This window comes from Mauremys mutica, chromosome 10 (genome assembly GCF_020497125.1).
Source record: "Mauremys mutica isolate MM-2020 ecotype Southern chromosome 10, ASM2049712v1, whole genome shotgun sequence".
Taxonomy (NCBI): Eukaryota; Metazoa; Chordata; order Testudines; family Geoemydidae; genus Mauremys; species Mauremys mutica.
In genome coordinates this window covers 32,175,425-32,195,375 of record NC_059081.1, presented here as the reverse complement: position 1 = coordinate 32,195,375, position 19,951 = coordinate 32,175,425, and the positions used below count along the sequence as shown (strand labels likewise).

The window sequence follows — 19,951 nt, the reverse complement described above, 5'->3', positions numbered from 1 at the left end:
ATAAAAGAATTATGTTGGTTTGAAAGCAATCTTTATTCTATTAATTGAAAGCAAAAAGAGCACCGCAAAGCAACATACAATTATGTTGCATCATGTGTACCAATCACCTCCCAGCATTACAAGCACTGCAATCCCGAGCATAGCAACAAATATTAGTGACTTTCAGCTTCAAATTGCTGCCTCAAGGCATCCCTGATCCTTATGGCTCCCCACTGTGCCCCTCTAATAGCCCTGGTCTCAGACTGTTTACACTCAGCCTCCAGGCGCTGAGCCTCTGCGGTCCAGCCCTGAGTGAAGCTTTCACCCTTCCCTTCACAAATATGGAGCATATAGCATGCAGCTATAAACATAGGAATACTGTCATCAGCCATGTCCAGCTTCCTACAGAGGCAGTGCCAGCTGGCTTTTAAATGGACAGAAGCACATTCAACAGTCATTCTGCACTTGCTCAGCCTGTTGTTGAACCGCTCCTTGCTGCTGTCAAGTTGCCCCGGGTATGGCTTCATAGGCCACGGCATTAAGGGGTAGGCAAGGTCTTCCAGGATCACAATGGGCATTTTGACTTCCCCTACGGTGATCTTCTGGTCTGGGAAGAAAGTCCTTGCTTGCAGCTTCCTGAACAGCCCAGTGTTCTGAAAGATGCGTGCGTCATGCACCTTTCCAGACCAGCCTGCTTAAATGTATGTGAAACGCCCACAGTGATCCACAAGTGCCTGGAGAACCACTGAGAAAAACCCCTTTTGATTAATGTACTTGGTGGGTAGGTGGTCTAGGAACAGAATTGGAATATGTGTGCCATCTATCGCCCCTCCGCAGTTAGGGAAGCCCATTTGTGCAAAGCCCATCCACAATATCATGCACGTAGCCCAGAGTCACGGTCTTTCGGAGCAGGATGCAGTTAATGGCCCTGCATCAACACAAGTCCAACAATCGACTTTCCCACTCCAAACTGGTTAGTGACCAATTAGTAGCCAGCTTCCACAGTGCATCGCCACATGCTTCTCCAGCGACAGGTCAGCTCTCATTCTCATGTCCTTGCGTCGCAGGGCTGGGATGAGCTCATCACACAGTCCCATGAATGTGGCTTTCCTCATCCGAAAGTTCTGCAGCCACTGGTTATCATCCCCGATGTGTATGACAATGTGATCCCACCACTCAGTGCTGGTTTCCCGAGCCCAAAAGTGGTGTTCCACTGTGGTCAGCACCTGCGTGAATGCCAAAAGCAATCTTGTGTCATAGCTACTAGGTGTGGCGAGATCAATGTCACACTTCTCTTGCCTTTGTTTTTTAAGGAATAACTCCACTGCCACTCGTGACGTATTAGTCAGAGTGAGCAGCATACTGGTCAACAGTTCGAGATTCATTCCTGCAGCCCAAAGAGGCAGAGCGCACAGTACACAAATCATTGAAAGATGGCACCAAATGCGGACGGAAGCACAGGGATTTCTGGGATGCGAAGCAATGCATCATGGATCATTGGGACAGGACCCAGGATGCCCACAACCCCCTCCACCTTCCCACAAGACTTAGCGGCAGAAGAGAAAGAGGTGCTCTGTGGGTTAGCTGCCCAGAGCGCACCGCTCTGAATACTGCTGCAAGTTCCACAAGTGTGAACATGCTATTGTACAGGCAGCTGACAGTGAGAACACACAACAGCAGTTTCCCAGCACTCTCTGAGCAGCACTGTAACTGGCAGCACTGTAACTTTGCCAGTGTAGACCTGTCCCTAAGAGCGTCCAGCCATTTGCACCAGTTTAATTATATTGGTTAAAAATAACATCTTAAACTGGTGTATCTTTCTTATGTAGACACTCCCTGAAAGTTAGGCTTAGTCTTGATACAACAGCTAAAGAGGAGTCCCAATTTCAGGAGTGACCTCAGGATTATAAATCTATTGGTTGGTAAAAATTGGAAGTACAACAGCAAAGTAAAGATGCACTTGAGTCCACTGTGTCTTGTAACCACTAAAAGCTAATGGCTGGGGAATCATTGCCTCTCTCTCTTAGCTTTCTGTAACAGGTTAGGATATCAAACCGTTAGTGGAAATGGAAGATTTGAAGGAGAAGATGAACATAAGTGGCATTCTGTGATGGATAAGCATTTGTGCTCTGCTGTCTAGGACCAAATGCCTCCAAAAACACACTAAACAAAAAAAACCCAACCCCCCCCACCAAACCCAACAGTTAGAAAACTGGTGTGTTTAATTTAATGGTGTGAATTTTAATTGCATTTTAGCATCATGTAGCGTGGAAGATGCATTGTAACCTAACATTGAAAATATCAGGTGATTCATACAACAAAATCTCAGATCTATGCACTGATAAACTAATAAGAACAATCATGATGATCACTTATCTAGAACTTTATTTTTTAAAAAAAGGTTGTACAAACATGAACTATAACTAATCCTCACAACACTTTAGTGAATAGTATACCTGTAGAGGGGCTCCTCTCTTGAATTGGGGCCTGTAGGCATTAATGTATTACAAATAATAAGTAGTACAAATTACTCCATTTTACAGTGGGGAACGGGGACACAGGGTAGTGGTGGAGCCAGGATTAGAATCTGGGAGTTCCTGGCTCCCAGGCTTGTGCAATAAGCATTAGATCGGATTGCTTCTCAAAAACTTTGTGTAGTATTCCCTAAGCAGCAGCGCACAGTCTTGGTAAAAGATTAATTAAAATATACAAATGAGTAGCTCTGTATTTTCATGATTACAAATGAACCAAGAACTCAGCATTGAGAAATGAATAGCTTAGCTAGTATCCGTTGCAATGGAAATGGGGTGTGACTTGTCTTCAGTAAAGATTAACAAATATGGTACCATAGGTGTTTTTGTTTTTGTAAAAAGGACCAACGATTCTGCTCTCATTGATTAAATTGTTTTGTCACCACTGGACATGAAACAAACTCATCAAGTGAAAATGAATGAAGGTAGTCTGCTATGGTTGGAAAAAAATAATCATATCTATAAAGGCTGAGATACCACAGCTGAAGTATTTGTAAATAGCAATCTTGGTTAATATAAATAAGGCATGGCGTACTATGTTTCATTTCTGTGGTTAGTTAAAAAAGAAACGTGACAGGGTGTGCGGATGTTGAGATGTTGGCACACTTTGGGTACATAGTGAGGCACCATGCCAAAGGCAGAGTTCCTTCCACACCCAAGGAACTGTTTGCCAACCTCTCATAACATCATAGTGCCCTAGAGTAGAATGTTCTGCTTATAAAGGAGAGCATTTTAAAAATAGTTTTAAGAAATAGTAAGATGGGAAACTATTTATTAGTTTGGAGTGTAATTACACAGTTTAAAACATAGTCAGTATTTTAACCTGTGTGTTTTAATGATTCATAAATAGCACAAAGGAACTCGATAGCTCAGTGGATTGGTAATGGCTTCAAAGATTTACCTGACACTTACTAGACAGGAAACTAAAGCTGCTGCCCCTGACCTACATATGAAGAAGATGGTGGGAGGGGTGGGAACTACCAATGAAGATCAAAGCAGTGTCTAGGAAGAGGGAATTTCCTGAATTTTCTATCAATATGCTGTCCCTGTTTCAGGGCTCCATCTTTCTTATCTTGTGTCTAGCTAGTGGGTGTCCTCTAAATGTGAAGCTCCACTCCACTCCACTCCTCCTTCCATGCTAGAATGCAGAGGAGCTTTCTGTCTTCTCTACCTGGCTGATGCAAAGGGTGGGGCTGAGCATAATGATGGAAGAGAAATCACTGCTAATCTACTCCTCCTCCTCCAGAGTGAACTACTCCAGCACGCAGCAACAACATGCAGCAATTCCAGCACGCAGCAAAAATGGCGTGAGTTCCATAAGGTTCTGAATGGGTCTTGTTAATTTCAATCTGAGCTGCCTGGCATAGCTATGAGAAGTAGCAGAGACGTGGGAGCTAAGTGGCAGTTTATTGGTGTCTGTGACATGAGATGCTGGTCTCATTTTGCAGTAATTCATGTTAGGAAGGCCACTCATTATCACTGTTTGTGGTAGTCTCAGCAGAAAGGTTAAAGATTTAATGAATCACTCATTTAGATCTAAAGGCAGTCCTCCTGGAACAAGTTTGAGGCACATTGGCAGGGCTATATGGGGAATTGCCATACTGGACCTCCTTTGTGGCTAAATGGAGTACTGTTCTCTCCACAACTGTCAGATTAGCCCTAAATTTACTTTAAAAATATAGAGGGGGGAAAAGGATTTGAAAGTTAAAACTCAAGATCTTAGTCCAAAGCTCAAGAAAATGGTTGACTGAGAAGATGAACCTTATGAAAGCTAGCAAACTCTAGCTCCTGTGTAGTGTCAGAGGGCATGAGTTCCACAGCTAGAAAACCCCTTTACTCAGAATGGCCCGCCTCCTCCACTCCTTGAATTCAAGGGAGGATGGTCAACAGGAACACCTTGTAGGTTAGTCTAGAACAGTTGGGTCATCAGTTAGATTTTAAGATGTGAGAGGGCATCAGTGAAGTGGAGAAAGAACAGCATATTGTTCCGTGCAGCTGGTATGGAAATAAACAGTTTTAGCTAACATTGGCAGTTGTTAATATCTATCTGTTTTAGTTGGGGTGGTTAAAATTGGGATGGTAGTTATTGCTAGCCATAATCAATGTATGTACTGTGTAGGTCAGGGGAAAAAATTCTTTCTGGGGATTTAAAAATTCTCAAAGCTTTTTATGCTTAGTATTGCAACTGAACAATTTTGTGCTCCGTTATTGAAGAATTTTAATAAGCAATTAACAAGTGTGTGTGGGGGGAAACTTAGATTTACCCCCTGCAGTTTATTCTTGGGTAGTCAGCTAAAGACATTTCTTTGGGTATTTCACCATCTATGAAATGGAGGCAATAATACCTAACAACATGAGTGTTGGGGGAATTCATTATTTGTGCAATGCTTCAAAAGTGGAAAGTGTTGTATAAATCTTAAGTGTATGTGTGGGCGTGGATTGGAAAGTTGTTAGCCAATATGATCATTCCCTATTTTGGTCTATTTTTGTTAATTTTAAAAGGTGTGTTATTTTACATGTAGAATATAATGTTCATCAACACAAATAACTCCAGAAGTGCTAAAGTACTATTTGGGACTGCAAACAAATGTCTGCTTTTCTAGACAGCCAACATGGCTTTAGAATGTGGCACTTGAAAATAAGAACACATTTAGGAAACACCACCTATTGGGCTCTAGTGACAATCTCTATCCTCCCAAGAGTGAGCCCTATCCAGCCCTCCTTCGCTAGCATAAGATCAATGTCATCAGGCCTTTATGAGGATTAAAAAAGGGGAATCCTGAATCTGCTGAGGATGCTGCTGTCCCCTCATTGACACACAATACATTTCTTAGTTACATTGGACCAAATCCTACCCTCGATGGAGAAAAGCTAATGGGGATGCAAGGAATCTAAGTTGAAAGTCATGGACTTTCCTGCAAGTCATCCTAGCGAGGCATCGTTTGCTTCCCAAAGAGTAGACTGAGAGAGAGCCTTCCAAACCTGTGAAAGTTTTATTATATGGGGCAAATCTCACAGATTATGGGGTATCAGCATTTAAACCAAGTCCTTATGTGATGTTTGTGCAGCACCTTTGAACCTCTGTACATAATAGCCCCCATGAATTCCCTTCCCACGTAGGGCTCAACTCTGCTCTCCATGACCCCAAGGGAGTCTGAGAATGTGGAAGGATCCTTCATGTAATGTAATAAGAGTTAGTATTATCTTACTCTGGGGAATTCCCCTGAGCTTGGAAGGGAATGGTGATGCTCAGTGGTTCTCTCTACCTCCAATCTTGGCCATATCTTTTCACACAACAGAAACCAAATTCCTGAGGATCATGCAGAAGGGCTTCATGCAGTATGGGTGGGAGAAAGAGGGGAGGAGTACTGCTGCCTTGTTTGAACAAAGTACTGGTTCATTTTAACTGCTATTGGAAGGAGAAAAGCAAGTCTGAAATACAATGGTAGGCAACTCTCAACACTAGTAATATAGAGAACCATATGTACAACAGCACACATGCCTTTTTACACAGGAATTGTTTGAATGATTTTTAAACTCTCAGTAGTAGTAGTAATAATAATTCTTATTAAGTGCATTGTTGTCGATATACGAGAGCATATCTGACCTATGCCTGATTCTGTTCACTTGCATTTAAATGCTTTGTAAGAGCTGCAATTATCATTTACTCCCTTCCTCTTATTTTTAATTAAATGAGGACACTAAGTTTATATTAGTCAATAACAGTTTGCCTCTTTCTGCAGGATCCAAAATTGGCACGTGCACTTATGTATCTTTATCAGAGGCTTTGTTTTTGTAAATCTTCTGCCCTTTGTCAGTATGTTTTAATAAAAACTATATGGCCACTAGCTATGTAACCCAGAAATAAAGCAGATAGTTCTCCTTTGTTCATTCAAAATATATCAGTTACTAACAACCTGCTTGAGACTATTCCTCAATATAGAGAACTGAGTAATGTTCATATGCAGCCCCCCTTTGAAAATATTTTGTAACTGAAATATTTACTGTGCAGCAGATCTCCTTGTCACAGGGCAGGCTCTCCCTCTCCAGAGGAAGGAGCAGCCTAACCCCAAAGAAAACGAAGAGCAAAGCCAAAGTCTGCACTTGTATAGGGTCCAACCAAGAGTCCAACAAACAAATAATGCACTAGTCCATTGAATCATAGTCCAAATGAAATGCCCTTCCCTCCACAGGGTTTATCTAAAGTCTTTGTAAAACAAAAATTCTCCCCCTCTAGATTTCAAGTGGGAATGTGCCCTTCTTCAACTGAGGAGCCTGATCCTGCATTGTCCTGTGCAGTCATTTATATCAATGCCAAGAGGGTACCATGATGTTCTGGCAGGGTTTTGTAGGCATCACATCAGAACTGATGGAATTAGTCACCAGGCTAGGAAACTCTGCATTTTCAGGCTTTGAAAAGCCTTCTCTATAATAGGGATTAGCCCTGATATCAGCAGTTGGTGATTAGAAACTGATGTAGTTGCTCCAGTGCAGACGTCTAGTGTAGATAAAGTTGGAATTTGTATTGGTGGAGCAAATCCTGGGTTCAAACAGGGTTAAGCTCTCAGTGCAAGTTGTGGCTGTCATTGACTATAGTAGGGATTTGCACTGGTGCAGCTTTGCTGACCACCAATTGCTGAAATCAGGACTAATTTCCAGTATATACAAGGCCTTTAACTAAAGGTGATCTGGTGCATACAAAACCCTGCTAGATCTTCGTGGCTAGGCAGTGGCAAGGGATGATTTCACTCTTCCCCTTCCTTTCTTCATTTATACTAAGTCCCTTATTCCTGTCACTGCCCCATAACCTACCTTTACTCCGAGTTAAAAACATCAGTAAAACTGTGTGAGTCATCACCATGTTCAATTACTTGTATGTACTATCATCAACCCCAGCCATTCATCTATTCTTGTGTCTTTTAGACTGTAAGGTTTCTGGGTCAGGGACTGTCTTTTGATCTGTATTTGCACCACTCCAAGCACAATGAGGCCACTCCCCCCAGAGTAAGGCCTTTTGGTATTACCATTATATTAATAATCAATAATGTAGTAGGAGTAAGATAGGATCAGTGAATATTATGTTCCTAGTCCCAAATATTGCCTCTTTTTTGCCTGTTCTGGAAGGGCATAAAATATAAGGGTAAAGACCCTTAGGTCAATGGAAGAATTAAAAAAAATCAGTCCATCTAGTTGTTTTCCAGTTCCTATTTGCCCTGGTGCTAACACAACCTGTTGAATAGGCCTCAGTTAAATACTTCAGTAACTCTCATTTTCTGTCACAATATTCAGAGAATTTTAAAGCATATGTCATCTACTGCTTTCTCTATCTCTGCTTTATTGTCAAGGGGCCCAAGTCTGGCCCTGATTCAGCCAGAACTCAAGCACTTCCTTAACTTAAAGCATATGAATAGTTCCACTAAAGTGTTTTACTGAATTAGCATCTTTAAATTCTGTACAACAATCCACTATCTAAAAGGATTTTAGAATAAACATCAAGATGTCTGAACAACTCAAATGATACCCTGCAGATTGCATTGTGTAACATGCATCACACTCTTGTATTGTGCAAGAAGAATGCAGCTTATTTTAAGGACTATTACTGGTGTGTATTAAAATTAAAACAAATCTTTGATAAGTAGATTGTGTTTAAACATACAGAATATAATTAAAAGTTGTCTGTAGAGTGATGCATGATAACTTTTCCCAACAGTTCAAAAAGAGTTATGTAGTTTGAACAGAAAAAATAACAGTAAAATCAGCTGTGATGAATAACCATAGCTTCCCATCCCATAATAACAACATGTAGCTCTTATATAGTGCTTTTTGTTAGTAGATCCCAAAGGAGAGTCAACAGCCTTCTCTCTATTTTATATGGGGAAACTGAGGCACGGAGCACTCAGGTGACTTGCCCCAGTCACTCAGCAGGCTAGTGGCAGAGCCAAGACTAGAACCCTGGTCTCGCATGTTCCAATGTAGTATTCTGTGCACTACTGCACACCTACTACTGAATGCATGATTCGCTAAGGGCCATCACAAGGCTATGGATCTTGTAAGTCTCACTTGTGCTGGTCCTCTGAACATGGTGAATTTTACCCTAAATGTTTATGTGAAATAAATGAATTCAAAGTTGGTATAAAGGCTGTAGGCCTTTAGAAACTGAGAACTAGCAAACTCCAAACATCAGTTCATAAATGTAGGTCAAAACGGTAAAAGGATTTTCCAAATACATCACTCATTCTTACTAAAAGCCTTTGTGTTCCCACAGTTTTGCCAGTCATGTAGTACATTAACACTCCCATGTAGCACAGTGGTCAGTGGGTTTGCACCCGGGTGCAGTACAAGAGAGCAGAATTTGGCCCTCTGTAGGTCAAGCACTGATGCAAACTCAGGGAATTAACTTACACAAAAGAATTATTTTTTGATCTTATGTGGCATGAACAAACTGATAAATCTGTAGCTTTATTCAAAACTTTAATAAAATACAGTTTATAAAGAATAGATTGACCTTTAGGTAGGCAAAAAATATAGTTTTAATACACTTTGGTTATTTGTATGACTTACACATTTTAAGTATTCATAAATTCCCATGATGCATCTGTTGTCCTATGATTTTAGTTGATTTGTACTGGGCTAATATGTTTTAGAGAAAATAATTTGTTGTGTATTTGGTTGTCATGGTTTTGTTGCTATGGCAACTGAGTTAGATTATTATGGGTTAGCTCAACCGGTTTCAACCGGCTGAGAAGCTCTCTGTATATATGTAAATAAAATGGAGGTTTTGGTTAGCTGCCTGCTCTCTGGCCTCAAGTGATTGTTTCCTACACCGGCTGCCCCAAGGATACAACACTGGCGACGAGGGTGAGACTCCGGTGCTGCTCCAGTAACAGAAGGAAGTAGAAGTCAAGGTAAAGACCAAACAAAGGAAAAAAGCTGCTTCTTTGCACTGACTGTGAAAGTGAAACTAAAAATCATGGCTACTCTGACCAGGCCCCTGGAGCCTTTTGATGAGAATACAGAGCAGTGGCATGTGTATACTGAGCGTTTTGAGCTTTTTGGTATTGCAAATGACATTACAGAAGCGAAGAATGTGCCAATATTCTTAACTGTTGTAGGGGCTAAAACCTACTCTCTGCTACGCAGCTTACTACACCCTGTTAAGCCTGAGACTAAATCTTACAGTGACATTGTGGAAATCCTGGGGTCTCATTTCTCCCCAAAACCACTGGTAATTGCTGAAAGATATAGGTTCCACAAAAGAGACCAAAAGGAAGATGAAACAGTTGTACAATTTGTAGCCATTTTAAAAAAGCTAGCAGAACACTGTGAATTTAAAGAAATGTTACATGATGCCCTGCGTGACAGGTTAGTGTGTGGCCTGTACAGTGAAGCTATACGGAAGCGCCTACTGACAGAGGCTCAGCTTACCTTACAGAAGGCTGTTGATATTGCTGTCTCCATGGAACTGGCTACAAGGGAGGCACAATACATCGGTGCACCCCCTAGGGTGCAAAAAGTGTCACAAGAACCGACCCACAAAACTGTGCAGAGTCAAGAATGTTACCGCTGTGGTAAGCCGGGTCACCAGGCATCAGAATGCTGGTGTAAGGGCCTGGTGTGTCGACACTGTGGCAAAAAGGGACACATTGAGTGTGCCTGTAAACAAAAGAAAAAGAGGCCTGTGGTCTGGCCGACAAAAAGAGGAACCCTGCATACCCTAGAGCAGACCCAGGATGATCAAGGTGACACCTCATCGCAAGAGGAAGTGGCACTGCATGTTTTGTCTTTGGCAATGGGCTCACATGAATACTGGGTAACCCCGTTATTGGATGGCAAACGTATACGCATGGAACTGGACACCGGTGCAGCCGTCTCACTGATCTCCGAGACTGTGTATAAAGAAAAGCTACAGCATCTTCCGCTTAAGGCAACAAAAACTGTTCTGAAGACGTATACGGGAGAAGCTGTGCCTATGCTGGGCACTATTGATGTTAAGGTGGAGCTCAATGGACAGGTGGCTAAATTGCCACTGTTTGTGGTGAGAGGTAACTACCCAGCCTTAATGGGTAGGTCTTGGCTTGGGAAGATTCAACTGAACTGGGCAGAAGTGCACCGGATGACTAAAGAAGAAACCAGTCTAACCCCTATACTAAGGAAACATACTGCTGTTTTTGGAGATGATTTGGGAAGTATGAAGGGAATCACTGTGACATTGAACATTAAACCTGGCAGTCCACCAAAATATCTGAAAGCCCGAACTGTGCCATATGCCATCAGGCCAAAAGTTGAAGCAGACCTGGAGCGCCTGGTCACCAATGGAGTCCTAATACCAGTTACCCATAGCTCATGGGCCACTCCTATCATTCCAATAGTGAAGAAAGATGGCTCTCTCCGGATTTGCGGTGATTTTAAAGTCACTGTCAACCCAGTGTTGTGTGCAGAGCAATACCCACTTCCCCGCATCGATGACCTCTTCGCAGGCCTGGCTGGGGGACAAAAGTTCAGTAAGATTGATCTGAGTCAAGCATATTTACAGATGCATGTCGATGAAAAGTCCCAAGAGCTGTTGACTATTGTGACTCATAAGGGGCTTTATCGATACTGTCGTCTACCCTTCGGAATAACATCTGCTCCCGCCCTGTTCCAGAGGGCTATGGACCAGATCTTGTGTGGCTTGTCAGGAGTTCAGTGCTATCTGGATGATATCCTGGTCACTGGAAGAAATGAAGAGGATCACTTAAAGAATTTAGAGGCTACCCTACAAAGACTGGAAGAGTATGGCCTACTAGTTCGCAAAGACAAGTGTGAATTCTTCAAGCCCTCTGTTGAATATTTGGGACACATCATTGATTCTGCAGGTCTTCATAAGGCCCCTGCAAAAGTTAAAGCTATTGTGGAGGCTCCCCCACCTCGAAATGTAAGCCAGCTGCGCTCGTTTCTAGGACTCCTGAACTATTATGGAAAGTTCATCTCACAGTTAGCCACACTGCTAAAACCACTTCATGAGCTCCTTGGGCAGAACAAGGCCTGGAAGTGGACTGAAGCCTGTGATGTTGCGTTTAACAAAGCTAAGGATGCATTGCTAAATTCTGAAGTTCTAACGCACTTTGATCCATCCTTACCACTGCAATTGGCCTGCGATGCCTCCCCTTATGGAGTGGGAGCAGTCGTGTCGCATATTATGCCTTCAGGAGAAGAGAGACCTATTGCTTTTGCTTCACGCACTCTAAGCAAAGCAGAAACTAACTACGCCCAAATCGAACGTGAGGCATTAGGAATTGTTTTTGGAATTCGGAAGTTTCATCAGTACCTGTTTGGGCGAAAATTTACTCTTCTCACAGACCATCGACCTCTGACATCAATTTTTGGACCTTACACAGGCATTCCCCCATTAGCTGCTAGTCGTATGCAACGTTGGGCATTGTTACTTTCAGCACACACATATGAAATCAAATATCGGAAATCCACTCTACACGGCAATGCAGATGGCCTCTCAAGGTTGCCTTTGCCGGTCAAACACCACGATAATGCCCACAAGGAAATCTTCTACTTTGAACAGGTAGAGAATACACCCATCACTGCTACTCAGATAAAGAAGGCAACTCGCGTTGACCCAGTATTGTCCCACGTTATGGACCTGGTGATGCATGGAACATCTCGACAAACCTCTCCGGTCTCATCCGACCTTGTTCCCTACATGTCCAAGCAGACGGAGTTATCGGTCCAATCTGGTTGTTTGTTGTGGGGGAGACGTGTCATTATTCCACCACCACTGAGATCACAGATGTTAGAACAGCTACATTCCGGTCACTGTGGAATAGTGCGCATGAAGGAAATTGCACGAAGCTATTTTTGGTGGCCTGGACTGGACAGCGCTATTGAAGAGAAGGCAAAAGCTTGTATGTCATGTCAGGGTGTGAGGAATGCACCCCAGTGGGCACCCCTACACCCATGGGACTGGCCTGAAAACCCGTGGCAACGTATTCACGTTGACTTTGCTGGCCCCCTTGAAGGAAGCATGTTCTTGGTGGCAATAGATGCCCATTCTAAATGGCCAGAAGTCTCTATAATGCAGTCCACTTCTGCAGAGAGTACTATCCAAAAACTACGAGGACTCTTTAGTCGTTTTGGTCTGCCAGAACAACTTGTGAGCGACAACGGACCGCAGTTCGTTTCTCAGGAGTTTCAAAATTTTATGAAAGCAAATGGGATACACCACATCACGTCAGCACCATATCATCCGTCCACCAACGGATTAGCTGAAAGATTTGTGCAGACAATGAAAAACGCTTTGAAATCAGCAAGGGGACAACACTCCATTCATAAGCGTCTGGATACCTTTTTACTTTCCTACAGAAACACACCTCATGCTACGACCCACGCATCTCCGGCCTTTCTAATGATGGGACGACAGCTGCGCACTTGCTTTGATCTGCTGAAACCTTCTGAACCCCGACAAATTGTGCAACATCAGCAGCAATATCAAGTCATCAGACGGGCACCCAGAGCAAAAGACCGAACCTTTAGCCCGGGACAGCCAGTTTTGGCTCGGAATTATACTTCCAGAGCTAAATGGGTCCCGGCCACAGTCATCACTCAAACAGGACCTGTTTCCTACACAGTCCGGACTGCAGAGAATCTTACCTGGCGGCGACATGTAGATCAGCTGTTGCCAGGTCATGCCAGTCCTCAGAACCCATCTGCAGTTGAGGGGTCTGACTTCACCTCTTCTGGTGAGGGATCGAATCACGAGTCACCTGTTTCTGACTGTTCTCCTCCATTACTGCCGGCGGCTGAGATACCCCTTTGCCCAGCACGAGCTGATACCACCTCCTCACCTGTTCGTGCTGCGGACCCTGAGCCCCTAGTGCTTTCGGGTGCAATAACACCAGTAGTTCGCCGTAATCCACCTAGAGACAGAAGGCCTCCTCATCGGCTGGATCTTTAGCTAGGGCGAACCCACGGTTATGGGGCAAAATAATCCCCAGGGTTTAGCCGGGAATGGAGGCAGTCTACCCTCCTTCTCTAGTCTAGTGTGTGTTTTTATTTAGGGAACGTTCTTATTAGGGGGGGAGGAATATGTTGTGTATTTGGTTGTCATGGTTTTGTTGCTATGGCAACTGAGTTAGATTATTATGGGTTAGCTCAACCGGTTTCAACCGGCTGAGAAGCTCTCTGTATATATGTAAATAAAATGGAGGTTTTGGTTAGCTGCCTGCTCTCTGGCCTCAAGTGATTGTTTCCTACACCGGCTGCCCCAAGGATACAACATAATTCTTCATGATTTATTCAGGTTTCATTCTTGTGCATGTGGGTTGAGGGAGGTGGAAGCATAACTACCATACAATCTGTACCCAGTCCTGCAAAGATTTAGGCATGTGCTTAGCTTTAAGCAAATGGATAGTTCCATTGACTGCAGTGGGACTTTTCCTGGGCTTAAATGTAAGCATGTGCGTAAGTGCTTTGCAGGATCAGGGCCAGAGTGCTTAACACCTTCAAGGTCAAGCTCTATGTGAACAGGACCAAATTCTGTTATGAGCAATTCTTTAACGGCTGAAATGCAAATCTCAAGTTTTTGTACAAACTTGCTCACCCTCTTCGCACATGGAGGAAATAATTATAATAGGTATATTACCAGAGGAGGAATTTTTAATGGGAAAAGCAGACAATTCTGGCTTTGCTCTTAGTTCACTTGATAAAGGTGAAATTCTCCTCTCCTACACAAAGCCTGCTTTGTGTGAGGCACTGAGTGGGTGCTTGGGCAGGTGGGACTGGAATTTATTCTCCCTACCTGCAGGTAGGTCACAGGTCTGTGTGCATCTATGACTGCTACTGCAATCCATGGGCTGGAATAATGGCCCTTCCAATCTTCACCCAACATATAGGGTATTAGGGACACTGAATCCGTTTAGTTGGTAGAGAGTCCCCATCTGTTCTTGTAGAGACAAATCCTGATCCCATTTAACTCAATGGCAAAATTCCTATTGATTTCAGTAAGGCCAGGATTTCATCCCTATTCCACCCACATACCCCAATGCAGCCCCACTGTGGGACGTAAGCAATTATTGGGTGTTTATAATATGTAGGGCTTTTATTTATAGTCAGTTTTCTAGTGATGTCCATTTCACATCCTGGTTCTCCTATACTAACACTGCAAACACTGAAGGGGAATTTGTACATACGTATATATATGTGCGTGTGTGTGTGAGAGAGAGTGTGTATGTCTGTGTGTGTGTTTATATATACACACATACATACATATATACATAAAAACTTCTTTGATGCAGGGACCTTGCCTTCCATTATATCTGTAAAGTTGTTACATGCCTAGTACGCTGTTGTTAACACTAAATATAACCCGCGTCCTGCAAAGACTTAGGCTAGGTCTACACCTCAAACTTGCTTACACTGAAAAATCCACTCCCCTGAGTGATGTGGTTCTACCAACCTAACCGCCGGTGTAGACAGAGTGATGTCTGAGAAACTCTCCTGTTGACATAGTTACCGCCTCTTGTGGAGGTGGATTAACTATGCCGACGGGAGAAGCTCTCTTGTCGGCACGGTAGCATCTTTGCTAAAGTGCTACAGTGGCGCAGCTGCGCCGCTGTCGCATTTCAAGTGTGGACAAGCGCTTAGTCATGTGCTTAACATTACGCCTTGTGAAGAATCCCATTGAAGTCTTCACAAGGTGTAAAGTTAACTATGTTCATCAGTCTTTGCAGGATCGGGGTTAGTGCATGTATGTTGAAGAGGGTATGTAGTGCACATAAACACAAATGTACAAAGGCTTTGACCAATTAAAAATTGCATTTCCTTAGTCAAGTTAAGTATAATTTTATTCCTACTAGCCTAAGAATTTCTGAGCTCCCTCTAGTGGCTAATTGAACAACTGAAAAGTCTTGTGTGTGTGTTTTTTTTTTCTCCCCTTCTTCAGATTTTGTAGCTGATAAATAAGATGGCTGACATAAGCTACAAAAGACTCTAGATTCAAAAAATCCTGTTCAAAGTCTGTTGCTGATATTTTCTTTGTTTTCAATTTAAAAAAATTAAGGAAAAAAGTTACACAGCAAGTACAATGCACTCATTCTAATTGAACTTGTCTGAAAGCAGAGGCTATGATGTAGAATGAATTTAATAGAACCTCATAAAATAAAATTTCCTTAATGTGTATTGTAAAATGGCATCAGGTTAAAAATCATGATCCTCATTGTACCCTGCAAGGGCTACTCCTGCAGAGGGAACAGGAAATGCAGTCAGTTTCAACTCTTTGGAATTTACTATAAATTCTTCTGGGAGGAAGGTTGGATTTGTCCCTTTCCCTGCAGAAATCCCCCAAACAGCAGATCCCCAAGACACAGGGCTATCTGCATGAACACTCTGTGCCCTGCACTGACTCCTGGCACTTTTCTGCTCCTGTTGTCCTGTGTCTGCACAATTGTGCTGCTGAAGAGTCTCCCACCAGCCACTGACCCAAACACAGCCCCTCCTAAGGAATGCTTTCACATTGCAGTAAGGAAAATGGGTAAGTTAATGCCAACAGTGTCAGTACTGACTTATCCTCTAAATCCCCCTGGGTTGGTACAGTGCCACAGAGTGCATCTGGGTCCCTGACCCCATTCTCTGCCCCATCCCTGCAGGGGATGGAATAGCCCTATATATATTAATAAAAAACAAAACAAATGTACTAACCTATGTTATGATAAACACTGTAGATGATTAACACTGAAAGAACTTTAGACATCTCATTTACTCTTGACCGTTTATTATAGAGAAGACTGTGATAGAAAAGAGGCTAATCAGTTAAAACTTTTATTTATAGTCAATTTTCTAGTAATGTCCATTTCACATTCTGGTTCTCCTATACTAACACAGTGTTTGAACTGCAAACACTGAAGGGGAATTTGTTTGTGTTTGTCACAAAAAAACCCTCCATTTGTTTTCATTTTTTTAAAGGCTTAATTTTTTAAAAACCTACATTTTGGGCTAATTTGACCTGTCAGTGTCCCTTTAAAGACTATAATACATAAAGAATGTAGTTTGTTGTTGTCTGAGATATATGTGATATGAAAAAAAGCAGCAAATTGTAAATTATCCCAAAGAAAAAAACCTACATTGATTTTGAAAGGTAGACACAGAAGTTATATAGCTTTAAATGTAATCATTTATATTTTATGCTTCTTATTTTGGAGGTATTAGAGGGTGGAAGAATTTCACTGAAACGATTAAAACAGCCAGTGAAAAATTAGTCGTCATTTCTTTCCCATACCTCCAGCATAGTTCAACATTTATAACTGAGTATGTCTCTCTTGTGGTCTCGATTACATCCTGTGTTTTTAGCTGGCAGCATTTCCTCTGTAGAGGCCTCACTCTATATGCCATGGTGCATTTCTGTGTATGTTAAACCAGATCAGAACCAAAATGAAATAGTGAGTGGAACAAAAGAACTATCAATGAGATTTTAATATTGGTGCCTGAAACAAAGGAAAGGGTGGTACATGGTGGTCTTTCCTGCACTAGAAAATAATATAAATAACAAGACTGTTAACATTCTGTTGTTTAAAGTTGTTTAAATAACCACAACTGTTGCATAGACAACTTTTTCTTATAGTTAGAATCTTTTCATATTTAAATAATATTTTTTCAATAATGCTTTCTAAAAATACAGCCTGGCTTCCATGAAGTTTGCCACTCGACCAGAATCATACTTGTGGGACCAGTGAAAAGTGAATCAACACCTCTAGAACCATTTTTTTCAGTTTGCATAAAAACATTTTTTGGAACAGTGGACTGTGCTAACAGCTGTATTCAATCTTGAGTAAAGTCATTTCCTGAAAAAAGTTAAATTCAGTTTAATATGCACGCTTGCTTGGAATTCAATACCATGGAGTCAGGGCGCTTTGTGATTATGAAACTGAACACACGCACCCTGCTGAGGTAATTTCTTGTAAGTGGTTCACTATGCAAATCTTTAATCAAAGTCAGTGTTTTTAAAACTAACATTCATATGTTTTAAATATACTTTTTATTTCTCATCAGTTCAGAGCTAAGTGTTGTTTGCTGGATTTTTCATTAGTTAATTAGACATTTTCTGATACAGTTATTTGGGGGTCCTGGAGGCACTGAAGAATTACAGTATCATCTACCCCCTGAATATTATCTACAAGCATGAGTCAAATTGCTAAAAATCATGAGATTGACTTAAAAATAATGAAATTTTAAAAATAAAACATTTTGGGTTCTTTTGTGTGTGTGTGTGTGTGTGATTAATTTTTTTTTATATTTATAAAGGAACAGACAATAAAAAGTACAAAAAGGTAAATGACTTACAACTTGTGTATGTTTCCAAATACTGCATGCTTCACAGAATCTCCAATAGCATTATGCACTTATGCAATTCTACGTCTTGTGAAAGCTGCAAGACCAGACAGTACAAAACTATATAGACAACTTGGGTGAAGGTAACTGTAATAAAATAGGTGAAGTGAAGACGTACATGAATAGGGAGAAGAGGGGTGGGAAAAAGAGAACTGGGTAGGTGGAATGGAGGTCTGGCATTATTTGAGCCATCTGAACATTTTTATCCAAATGTACCTAGAAACAGAGTCCACGTTTCTTCAAATTCATAATAATTGCTCCCTCTGGCGATAAGCTATTATTTGTTTAGCTGCTAACTCAGGTCCAAATACCACAGCTCTGTTTTGGGCATAAGCCTTTTCTTCCATTTTTTGTAAAATCATGCTCTTGGTGATCATTGAAGTGCTCAAGAACCAAAGGCTTTGTGGTGAAGATTAACCCAGTTTGGCAGGGAAATAACCTGGGATATAATTTTTGACTGAGGTTTGGCTTCTGAAGTCGAGCACTATTTTAACTCATGTTTACCTCTTTCCACAGCTGCCTGACTGTTGGACAGTCTTATAGTATATGCATCAGGGTTTCTTTTCCTTTGTTACAGCGCCAACAAACATCAAAGGACAAGGCCTTTATCTTGAGGAACTTCTGTGGCGGCCAGTACATTTTGAATAAGATCTTTTGTTGTAGCGAGTGTAGTCTGAGACCCTCAGAAGCATTTCTAACATTAAATAATATGCTCTGCCATTGGGGTTCTGCTAAGGGCTGTGACACATTCACAAAGAACTCTGGATTAATGGAGTTCCTCTTCATTAACAAAGTATAACTAGATGACATGGCCCTGAGGAGTTTATGAAGCATTTCTAAGGTTCCCAGTAGTTCTGGAGTGTCTGGGAGTTCTAGGGCAAAATTGATATGTAAGCAAATATCTTAGTTGTAAATGCTGCCACTCTGTGGAGGGTGCCAGGTCATAATATTGCTTTAGTATTAGAAAAGTGACAGAGTCCTCATCACAGACAAATTGGGAAATTGAATCCATACAATGTCCCGGTTCAACCAGTTCTTCCAAATTATGGGTTTGTTCCTAATTTGCATGGCTGGGTTGCCCAAATAGGTGCGTTTGGATGATATAGAGGATGAACTTGGTACCTCTCAGCTAAGATAGCCTATACCCTTTACTCAACCACCACTGTAGGCACCTTATTTTCTCCGTTTGACAAAAAGAGGAACTGAGGAGACCTGCAGGGTGAATTGGGTGTATGAATATACATTTACTTTCCATTCCAGTATAAGAGTATTAGCATCATTTTGGATTCTTTTTATTTGCTTTCTGGTGTTTGAGCCTTTAGAGTTCCTGATTTTAAGCTATTTTCCATAACCCTGAGGGCTAGCAACTTAACTTTTATTTTGTTTTGTTTAAATTAATGGTGAGATTCTGATGTAATCACCTGACTCCAGAAGTTGGGGCTTGAAGAAAAATACCATATATTATGAGGCTGATGATAAAATCACAAGGGTTGGCACCATTGGTATAACTATATTTAAATTTTAAGTAGAGTAACAGAATACTTAGCTTCATATCATGCCACCAACTTTAAACACATACTCTACATTGCTTTGAATGAGGAGTTCTGCTTAAAGAACAGTAGCATGATATGGCATGTAAAGTTTAGTAACTCAAACAAACAGGAAAAGACAGAGAGGAATGTATTTGAAATATTGTAAGAACACCAGAGAATGCTCTGAATGCATTGATTTTAAGCAGAAGAATGTACATTTCCCAACCCTTGAAAATAATTGAGTGCTGAACCCTGGGCTACATTTAGCTATCAAGATGTATGCAGAATTTCTTTCTTGTGTCATCTTGTGAATTCAGAACCATTTTTCCTTAAAGAATGTAAAACAGGCCTTGTAACAGTTAAATATTTAACTCATACACCAGCCCCCATCCCATTTAATAGGGACAGCCCCTAATTTTAGTGATATTTGCCATTTTTCTGATTTGTCCCTCTAAAAGCCTCTTTGGGCCAAATTCTCTGCTGGTGTAAATTGGTGTAGTTCTTATAATCTTATTTTATATCCTGTCATATCCTTAT

General features: G+C 41.6%; 1 protein-coding gene across 2 annotated transcripts in view; it reads left to right on the top strand.

The window, feature by feature from the left end:
- Positions 1–19,951, top strand: part of RBMS1 (RNA binding motif single stranded interacting protein 1) — a 198,684-nt gene that overhangs the window by 29,645 nt on the left and 149,088 nt on the right. The gene's annotated exons all lie outside the window — the stretch shown is intronic.